The following is an 11,812-nucleotide window of genomic DNA, read 5'->3' as shown; positions in this document are numbered from 1 at the left end:
ATGACTATGAGCAAAACTATTACGAGAAAGTCTGGAAGATACTATTAAAGAAGAATGGGAGAAGTTGTCACCCCAATATTTGAGGAACACTTGCGCAAGTTTCAGGAAGCGTGTGAAGGCAGTTATTGAGAAAGAAGGACGACACATAGAATTAAAACATTTTCTATTATGTACATTTTCTTGTGGCAAATAAATTCTCATGACTTTCAATAAACTAATTGGTCATACACTGTCTTTCAATCCCTGCCTCAAAATATTGTAAATGTTGCTTCCCCACCCTGTATTATTATTATTATTATTATTATTATTATTATTATTATTATTATTATTATTATTATTATTATTATCCCTTTCATGCATACTGGTCACTCTAGTGGACAACTATTCTGCATCTGTTCTCTTATATCACAGGTGTCAAACATGCGGCCCGGGGGCCAAAACTGGCCCGCCAAAGGTTCCAATCTGGCCCGCGGGATGAATTTGCAAAGTGCAAGTTAGGGAATCGAACACAAAAATAATATCATAATAACCTTTAAATAATGACAACACCATTTTTTTTCTCTTTGATTTAGTGCAAAAAACATTAAATTATGAAAATATTTACATTAAGAAACTATCCTTTAACAATAAAATGTTAATAACCTGAACAAACATGAACAACCTGAAATGTCTAAAGAAAATTAAGTGTAATTTTAACAATATTCTGCCTGTTACTAAAAGTTTTGTGCCTTTGTAGATCTCATTTGTCATGCACATGTATAAATGATAAGTTGAGGCATAAGCATTAAGGCATAAATCCTGCTTTTACTGATATCTGGGCTTCATTTGAGAGGTGAGGGTCTAAATTAATTTAATAATGTTGTTAATGTTGCTGTTAATCATTGACATATGCCAGGCTGCCAAAATCAAATAATATGCGATCCAATTTTTATGTAGTATTTTGAAAAAAAATCCTATTTTGTGTTTTTGTACCAAAAAATGTATTGACATCATAATGAAAAGAGATCATTTTAAGGGTTTAAAAAAATCTAAAATTAATGATTATTTGATATGTATGATTAGGGCTGACCTTGATTTACAAAAAAAAAAAAAAATCAAACTAGAGCAGAAAAATAAATCGATATATAATATTTAATAGTTTGATTTATAGGTGTGCCATTTTGGCACACTTGGTTACAGATGCTAGTATTTTTGAACATTTGACCTAGCGCCAAAAATAATCATGCAAATTAACTGATATTGCTGTTAATCATTGACATATGCCAGGCTGCAAAAATCAAATAATATGTGATCCACTTTTTATGTGGTATATTGATAAAAATTAATTTTTTGTGTTTTTTGCATCTAAAAAAAATGGTTTGTTTATATTACAAACACGGCATTTAAAGGGTGAAAAAATGTGACAATTATTGAGTATTTGGTATTTCTATTTACAGCTCAAGTTGATGAAATAGAAAAAAGTGTAAAAGAATTAAAAACAAACTGTATGAAAATCTTTTTGACATTGTTTCACACGTGTCCCAAAAAGGTACACTTGGTGCTTAGTAAGGGCCTTGCTGGATGGGATACCGGAGGGTTAAGTATATTTTGATGCAAAAACTTAGATTTTTCATACACAAACTGAAGGATCTTTCAGAGTATTTTTACTCTGTTGTACACTGCTGTCTGGGATCTGACCACATCCTCTGTAATCCTGTGATGTCTTGGCAGTATTCTATAGAAAACACTGCCCCCTAGTGGTAAATTTACCACATGACTCTCAGGTCTTCCACCACACATTTGGACATTAGTATTCACCAATGAAAGTTCTCATTTTTATCATTTTAGGCATGTGATTTTTTGACTGATCTCTTGTAAAACCTTCCTTGGAGGCTTCAGCCGGTTCAACATCCCTCTCATCTGTCCTGGAATTCCTTTTTCTGATCTGAAAGATTTCTACACACACAAAAACTGTGCAAATCTCAGCCACATATATTAAGTATATCACTCATATTGTATGAATTAAATATGAAATGTCATTAAATTTATCTTAGATCTTAAGGTCAAAGGTTGCAGCAGTTGTTTTGTTAACCCTTTCATGCATGAATTCTGAGAACCTTAGTCAATATTTTTTACCTGAGTGTTTTTATTCCTCTTTGGGCGTGAAAAAAGCAATGCAATTGATTTTTTTTTTTTTTTTTTTTTTTTTTTATGAACCTATTTTTCATGGAGTTACAAAAATTTCCACTCAGCTGGACATCATATGTTTAATTTTTGAGGCAAAAAAACATATATTTAAAACTCATCATCAGAAAGTGATATACTGTGTGGAAAACTATGAAACCAAAACCTTTTTAATGCTGCTAATCTGATGTTTTCTCACATTTTATCATACTCAAATACTAGTTATCACTAATTTCACCAGGAAATTGCCAATTTTAGCTTTTTTACATAAAAAATTTGTCTTGATTGGAAACTGCATAATGCAACGGTTTTTTCAGATACATTTTAAAAATTATTTTTATTTATTGATTGATTTTTTTTTTTAATGGAATGTCCTTTGTAATGAACAGTAATTTTTAAGTTAAACTGTCAAACTTTTGTCCCCTATAGAGGACAAAATGCATTACTGGATCTCAGGAGGATATGCAAAAAAACAAACAAACAACTTTTTGTTTCAGAAAACTGTCAATTACAGTCAATTAGCAATTGATTTACACTAAAACATGTTACTGCAGATCAGGTTTATCAGAGCAGCAACGTTACAGTAATTGTATGAATTGCAGTGTATGAGATGATGTATAAGTGTCCACTGTGTTGGCTGAAATGGAACTAAAACAACAAAACCCATGAATATACAAGAGAACATCTGTAGAATAACTGTCCACTGGAGTGACCACTAGGCATGAAAGGGTTAGATTAAAGCTGATTTATTTGCAAAATGAGCTAAAATGTGTTATGTTTCAACAAAAAAACAAACGACAACTCATGGATAAGGGGTCACAAATTGGAAAAGCCACAAAACAAACTTCACAAAAACCATGAAAAGCAGTAAAACCATGAAAGGGCCTTTTTTAGGGGTTTAGGGGTAAAATTTGCAGTCATCCACTGAGTTTATCACAGAGTTGGATTAACTGAACAGATGGGCTTGAAACAGAATTTAAAATAGGAGTCACTGGTCAGAACGGGGGGGGGGGGGGGGGGGGGGGCAGTGTAGAAAGGGTGGAAAAAAGTCCACCTGAAGATTTTCAGCAGCACTTACAACATCCACCAGCGACCAAACCCAAAAACTGATTTAACTGTTTATTATCTTATGATCAACTAATCTTATCAATATATGTAAAAAAAAAAAAAAAAAAAAAGGTGTAAAATACAGTTTGTCATCTTTTCATGGTCATCACATATGACCCATTTGGACGTTCAGAGGCTCTGTAGTTACCATGGAAACACCGTCATCTTCTACAACACTGATTCACCAGTAAAACCCATGGAGTTGGATCAATGACAGTGGATGGAGACACTTGTTTGTATGTTCAGTTATTGATATTTTGCCGAAAGAGTCATTTTTTCTTCAGTTTTCTTTGTTACACTGCAAAAAATCAAAATCTTACCACGTGTATTTTTCTCATTTCTAGTCAAAATATCTCATCACACTTAAAATAAGACATAGTTGCCTAAAGAGTAACTTTTCAGTGAGATATAAGAACTTAATTTTAGACAATAGATCTTGAAAATCTTATTTCAAGAAATCTTACAAGATAATTTTCACTTGTTCCATTGGCAGATTTTTTTGCCTAATTCAAGATTGATTGATTGATTGATTGACTGATTGATTGATTTTTGCGTAATTCAAGATTTTTTTCGCTTAATTCAGGATTTTTTTTTTTTTTTTTTTTTTTTTTTTTTTGCTTAATTCAAGATGTGTGTTTTTTTTTTTTTTTGCTTAATTAAATTTTTTTTTTTTTTGCTTAATTCAAGAATGGGTTTTTATGCTCAATTCCAGATTTTTTGTTTTTTGCTTAATTCAAGATTTTGTTTGCTTAATTCAAGATTTTTTTTTTATTTTTATTTTTTTTTTGCTTAATTTAAGATTTTTTTTTTTTTTTTTTTGCTTAATTCAAGCAAAAAGATCTGCCAATGGAACAAGTGAAAATTATCTTGGTCAGATTTCTTGAAATAAGATTTTCAAGATCTACTGTCTAAAAATAAGTTCTTATATCTCACTGAAAAGTTACTCTTTAGGTGATTATGTCTTATTTTAAGTGTGATTTGATGTTATGACTAAACATGAAAAAAATGCAAGATTTAGATTTTTGCAGTGTACTGATATAATAATCCTCAACTTTACTCTGAGCTCTTATGAACATCTACATAATCAGTGAATTAAATATAAAAAAATACTACATGTTAATTTAAAAAAAAATCAATACAGAGGGTAATATTATAATAAATGGTGATAAATCTCTTAATAAAGGTTAAATACAAAGATAAAAGTATTTTGGAACTACCACCAAAGTAGCACTGGGTCTTTATGGGTTAATCATTTGTATTTATCTGGTTAATGCTGTTTGTTTGTTATATGTTCAGTTTCAGTTCTGCTTGGGCCGGCCCAAAGTTCAATATTTTGCCGTTTTATCTTAAATTTATTGCTCTTTCTTTAATTGGTAAATTAGTTCAGAATGTGACTGTAATGTCTGGTTCAACACAAGGAAAATACACACACCTGTATGTTGTACTTCCTTTAACTGAAATAGAGCGAAGGTTCATTCCGGGTTTTATTGGTTCCTATAATACGCCACATCAGCAAATATAATAATGTGATTGCCACTCACTGCAAGTTATTTTCATCATAAAATGGAAGTAAAGTTTGTATCTGGATAAAATGTCAGGGAGGAAATGACAGCGTATTTAAATATTGTTTCATGGTGGGTTATAACATGACGCTGGAACGCTCTATATTCAATCAGTTAATTATTTAGGTGGTATTGTGATGTGAATGTGTGTTTCAATTAGAAAATCTCAGCCTTTTATATGTCAGATGCTTAATGTTTGGCTTTTACATTATATGGCAGAACACATTAAGGGAATAAGTTAGAGCTGACAGTGATAAAGTGCTTACTGGCAGAAAACTGCTCGGGGTCTGACACAATATGGAGCAAGAACGGGATAAGGGTATGTAAATAAAAACACAGTAGTGAAACTGTCCTGTGGCCCATGGTGCAGATTTACATTAAATATATCAGAGACACTGGTGGGTACTTTATCAGCCAGAGGAGGCAAAAGTACACACTTTACTCCACACTGTCAAAAAAAACAAACAAAAAAACTGTATTATTCTGGCAGCAGGGGTGCCGAAAAACTACTGTTAAATAATGGAAAATAACCATCTCAGAAAAATACAGTACATTTCCATAATCAAGATACAGTTTTGAGATGAGATTTTGCATATTTTTTGAGTTTTTAATGTTTAATAAAGAATATTTTCATGTATTAAAACAATCAAATTGTAAAAACTGTAAAATGCAGTTTGTCATCTTTTCATGGTCATCAGATATGACCCATCTGGATGTTCAGAGGCTCCGTAGTTACCATGGAAACACCATCATCTTCTACAAAATTGATTCACCAGTAAAACCCATGGAGTTGGATCAATGACAGTGGATGGAAACACTTGGTTTATTTGTATTCAGTTAGTGATATATTTTACTGAAAAAGTCACATTTTCTCCAGTTTTCTCCGTTTTATATATATATATATATATATATATATATATATATATATATATATATATAAATGAACAAATAAAGTAAGAGTAGTTTTTAATGTGAGGTTACGTTCCCTTGGATGACTCTTGTACTTTTTCCAGTATCTGTCCTTCTACTGGAGTAAAGGATATGTGGACTTCTTCCATTTCTGATTAACTATAAATGCTGTGGAGTTACTGTAGGTCTGCAGCTGGGAGTACCAAAATATACAGCCTCTAAACTTGTGCATAAATACTGCAGTCACTTCGAAACAACAGGAAAGTACATCATTGTAGAAAATTTGATTTTATATGCACCAGTCTGTGTCTTTTCTGTATGTATCCAATAATAAATCATTGTCAATCCACGTTTGTAATCATTCTTATGGTTAATAGTAGTCGCTTTTCCATTGACCCTGAAATCACACGAATATAAGTTGCACATACAAATTTACCTAATGGAAAGATGACAATTTTGCAAAAACACTTGTTTTTTGATGAAAAGTTTTTGCACTGGCAAGAAGTGTTTTTTGGGTGTAACAAAAGTGGTATATCACCAAAACTGCAAAGGAAAGCCTTTCTTCTGCAACCAGAATCACATGAACAAAACAAGTGTTCAGAGAACGCAAACCTCCACCAAGCACCCTGAACGGTGTGCATGTGTGGATCAACTATTTCTTTTTAAATTAAACAGTTTCAAGGTTGTTTCATACAGCAGAAAAAGTTGAAGCTTGGTACCAGTCGTATGTATGTCAAATTATATTCAATTCCAATCAATATTTGTTGACTTATAATGAAAAATGTGTGGTAAATGGGATTTTCAATGTTAAATGTAAATGTCCACAGAGTCCACATTCCACAGTGGATGTGGACAATTTTGTGCCATATACAAGATATTGTTATAAGCTACGGGTGGATCAAATTGGAGGCTAATCGGAGTCGTTTTGAATTTTTCATGAATTTTTGAAAATTGCTCAATGATGAGAGATAGGAAAATTGTAGATTTTGTGACCTTGCTGTGACCTTGAACTTTGACCTACTTGGCCCAAAATTGAATGGGTTGGTCCCAGGGCCTAGGCCTATCTGTGGGTACAATTTGGTAAAGATGGTTGGAATAGTTTTCCCGTAAAGTTGCTAACAAACAAACAAACAAACAAACAAACAAACACACAAAGCAAAGTGATCACAATACCTTCTGATGGAGGTAATAACCCGGTTGTTGATATATGTTAAAACAAACAAAGAAGAGTTTTAAAAGACACATGGTGCAGTATGTGTGGACACACCAGGAAACGGAATCCTTTTGGATCTTAACTTGTCTTCCTTGGCTTTCAACAGGGACTCGACTTGTTTGATTTTCACCACAGAAACTTATGATATAAAGGTTATGACTCAAGACTCGCTTGTTGCCTGCATGTGTGACTTACTCCCACATCTGGTACTATAAAGGAATGAAACAGCAAAAGTTTCAACCATTCTGTATTTTTTTCAACTACTTATTCTCACATACATTCCCTGACTCCCTGTTTGATCCACACACATACATGCATTATTTGCTTTTCTGTCTTTTTTGCAAATAGAACCTGTTCCTCTCAATGATACACTAAATAATCAGGACTAGAATCTCTAACCAAGGTTATAATAGTTTTGAATTTTTCCTTATAGTTTAGTTTTATTTAGTTTTGACTTTTTTTCTCTAATTCAGTTAGTTTTAATTTGTTTTTAGAGCAGGTTTGCTAGTTTTTATTAGTTTTCATTTTTTTCTAAATGCTTAGTTTTAGTATTAATTTTAGTTTTTTTGTATCTTTTCTCTTCTTCTTCATCGTATTCAAATAAATCCCAGACAGGACTCTGCTGCTTTCTCCCAACTTTAGTCTCCATGTTTCCAGGTAGAGTGGGGATGAGAAGACGAGTCTAAACCACAAGTGACAATCAGTGACAGACCGTGAAGTACCGTACGACACCGCTAGCTAAAATTGCTTTCGCTTTCGTATCAATCTGACATTGAATAAGACGAAAACGAAGGAAATTTTATCCATAATTTTTATACATTTTAGTTAGTTTTATAAGCACACAAATCAGTTTCAGCTAGTTATCGTTTTTTTTCTTTTAATTATAGTTTTTATTTATTTCAGTTAACAAAAATGTTTTTTCAATTCTAGTTTTTGTCATTTCGTTAGTTTTCGTTAACGATAATAACCTTGTCTCTAACAGGAGGGTTTCTGCATATCCTCATAATCTTATTAAAATTCAAAAAACATCACATATATCCACATTTTGGGATGAGTTTTAGGAATTACTGAAGATAACTGAATAGACCTGCAATACATTTTGACCCAAATATCGACGTCTATTAGAAAAACTGTTGAAGCCTGTGGTTGGGTTCATTACATTTGCTACAATACAGTTTAAATGAGCTCATAGTTAATAATTTAGAGGAAAACGAGCTGTTATTGACCAACACACAGGCTGTCTATGAGCAAAATTCTATTACATTTATAACTAGAAAAGCACTTGGAGAGCGCAGACCTCCGCCAAGGCAGGTCAGTGGTGAATGATAAACTGAAGCATAAAGAAGATTGCACTTATTTATTCAGTTTGTTCATGTTATTCACATTGTTTGAAAGGATAGTTTGTAGATGTAAACATTTTCATAATGTAATTTTACTTGTTTCGCTTTAAAACATAGAGAAAAGTTTGGAGTTGACATTATTTATATATTATTTGTTATTATTTTACTGGTTCGGTCCATTTCAGATTTAGCTGAATGTGGCCCCTGAAATAAAAAGAGTTTGACACCCCTGCTCTACAGGGTTAAAGAGGTCAAATAAGGGGGTGTGCTGCATCTCCTCTACACTTTTGCACAGTTATTTACATCAGCAGTATATCATTCCCGCTTTCCTGACATCACCGAGACTGTGGTTTCGATACTGTAACCTCAACTCTCGATTGCCTCACTTCCCAGTTCGCTATTTCATCCGTTTCCTTTCGGCCAGAAAAATGTCCTTCCCCTGACCTCTGTGACTCATTGCAACTTGTTTCAGTGGTTGCAGCAGCAGCCAAAGCTGAGGGGATGGAAACACCTCATGATCAGAGGAACATCAATGTCAAAGGTGTCATTCACGCAGGCAACTCGCCCTGTTCGCAGCAACCTACAGCACAGGTTCAGCAGAAGCAGAAGTGTTTACTAAAGCTGGATTAAAGGGAGTTTCTGAAGGTCAACGCTGATTTTATTTGGAGGGAAGTTGTTTTTTTAATAGCAACTAAAACACTATGAAGACACTACACCAGGGGTGTCAAACTCATTTTAGTTCAGGGGCCGCATTCAGCTAAATTTGATCTGCAGTGGGCCGGACCAGTGAAATAATAACATAATAATATAGAAATAATGTCAACTTCAAAATTTTCTCTATGTTTTACAGTAAAAAAAAAAGTAAAATGAAAAAATGAAAATGTTTCCATCTACAAACTATCCTTTCAAACAATGTGAATAACATGAACAAACTGAAACAATAAGTGTAATTTTAACAATATCATGATTCAGTTTATCATTTACACATGTTCATTATATATAACTTACAGATCACAGTGCATCTACAAATACACAAAACATTTAATATCAGGCAGAATATTGTTAACATTGTATTTACTTCTCTTAAAACACTTCAAGTTGTTCATATTTGTTCAGGTTATTCACATTTTTTTTGCAAAATTATACTTTGTTTTAGTGTAAATACATGAAAATATTTACATTTACTAAGAGAAAAAAATGTGGAGTTGTGAGTATTTATAGATTATTATGATCGTATTTTACTGGTCCTGCCCGCTTGAGATTGAATTGGTCTGAATGTGGAACCTGAACTAAAAAGATTGTTTATATCTTAGTGTAATTTTTGCATTTCACAAATTCATCCCAAGGGCCAGACTGGACCCCTTGGCGGGCCGGATTTGGCCCCCGGGCAGCATGTTTGATACCTGTGCACTACACTATACTAAGATCCAGATGAATGTTAATCTTAGTCTTTAACTCTAATTGTTTTTTAAAACATGCTGATTAACCCATAAAGACCCAGTGTTACTTTTGCGTCAGTTCCCATATGATTTTTTCTCTACATTTAATCTTCACTGTAAAAAAAATCTGTAATTTAACAGAATTTTCACTGTTTATTTTACAGATTTTTCCTGTATTTTTAAGATACAGGAAAATATCATTGAAATGACAAAATAGACTGTGATTTTACATGTCAAATGTAGAATAACACAACAAAAAAATGTTACTGTGAATAACCATAAAATTTCCATTTTTTTAAAGAGATTTTTTTTTTCTTTTTTCACAGAAAAATACAGTCAAAATACATTTGCAAATGCATCATAATTTCACAAATATTTATTTTCTATTTATGAGATTAAACTGTTAATTTAAAGTTTAATACTATAAAAAAATAAAAATAAAACCAGATAAAATTACTAACAATTAATCGTAAAAGAAGTATTTGTTCTGTAAGTTTAACCAGACTTGTTTGTTAATTGACAAATATCTTGTGTAATTACAGGAGGTTTCACAACAAAAATGTTGAATAAATGTATTTTTGTGAATGTATAACATGTATAAGCACTGATAAACTGTCCAAATACAGTTTTTATCAGTGGATTTTCCAGCTTTGTCTCATTGAAAATTATTTATGTATATATATATTTAAAGGTAATTTGATTGTTTTAATACATGAAAATATTCCTTATAAAACATTAAAAAGTAAAAAAAAAAAAAAAAAAGAAGCAAAATCTCAGGTAAAGTTAGAGCAAAAAACATTATTTTAATTAGGGAAAATTGTCGTATCTTCATGAGGTGGTTATTTTCTGTTATTTTACAGTATTTTTTCGGCACCCCTGCTGGAATTAAAAACGTTTGTTTTTTTGTTTTTTTTTTACTTTTTTTTTGTTGTTGTTTTTTTGTTGTTGTTTTTTTTTTTACAGTGTTTCTTAAGTGATTTATCACCATTTACTATAATATTATCTGCTGTGTTTAGCATTCTTAAGTGAAAATAAAGTATTTTTACCTCCGCCAAGGAGGTTATGTTTTTGCCAGAGTTTGTTTGTTTGTCTGTTTGTTTGTTTGTCTGTCCGTTAGTGTGCAACATAACTCAAAAAGTTATGGACAGATTTTGATGAAATTTTCAGGGTTTGTTGGAAATGGGAATTTTCAACACCAAAATTTAATCATTTCTTCCTTATCCCATTTCCAACAAACCCTGAAAATTTCATCAAAATCTGTCCATAACTTTTTGAGTTATGTTGCACACTAACGGACAAACAAACAAACAAACAAACAAACAGACAGACAAACAAACCCTGGCAAAAACATAACCTCCTTGGCGTGGGGGGGCCCACGGGGGGGGGCCACTGATCAGCCTTGGCGGAGGTCTGCGCTCTCCGAGTGCTTCTAGTCCTATATTTAATTTACTGATCATGTAGATGTTCATAAAAACTCAAATGAAAAGTTAAAGCTTATTATATAAAAAACAGAGAAAACTTAAGAAAAAGCGTCTTTTTCAGTAAGATATATCATTAACTGAATATAAACCAAGCGTGTCCATCCACTGTCATTGATCCAACTCCATGGGTTTTATGATTTACCATGAAAAGATGACAAACTGCATTTTACACCAGTTATTTACATGTATTGATAGAATCAGTAGATGGTTTTGGTTGATAGTGGATGTTTGGGACTTTATGGGTTAAAATAGACTTTTTTTTTTATAATCATTTAATGGAAAGTATCACTTAATCCATAAGACTCAGTCATAAACACAAACCATCTACAGATATAAACTGTTTATTCCCTGGTGATCCATTAATTCTATCAATAGATGTCAATAATTGGTTTCTATTTTAACCCATAAAAACCCAAACAGCAACTGGTGACCAACAGCATCTACTGATCCAAAATGTTTAATAACTTCTGATCCACTAATCTTATCAATACATGTAAATAACTGGTGTAAAATGCAGTTTGTCGTCTTTTCATGGTCATCAGATATGACCCATTTGGACATTCAGAGGCTCCTTAGTAAACATGGAAACACCGTCATC

Source organism: Sphaeramia orbicularis, chromosome 15 (genome assembly GCF_902148855.1).
Source record: "Sphaeramia orbicularis chromosome 15, fSphaOr1.1, whole genome shotgun sequence".
Classification (NCBI taxonomy): domain Eukaryota; kingdom Metazoa; phylum Chordata; class Actinopteri; order Kurtiformes; family Apogonidae; genus Sphaeramia; species Sphaeramia orbicularis.
The sequence above is the reverse complement of the archived record's forward strand: the minus strand, read 5'-3'. Positions refer to the sequence as shown.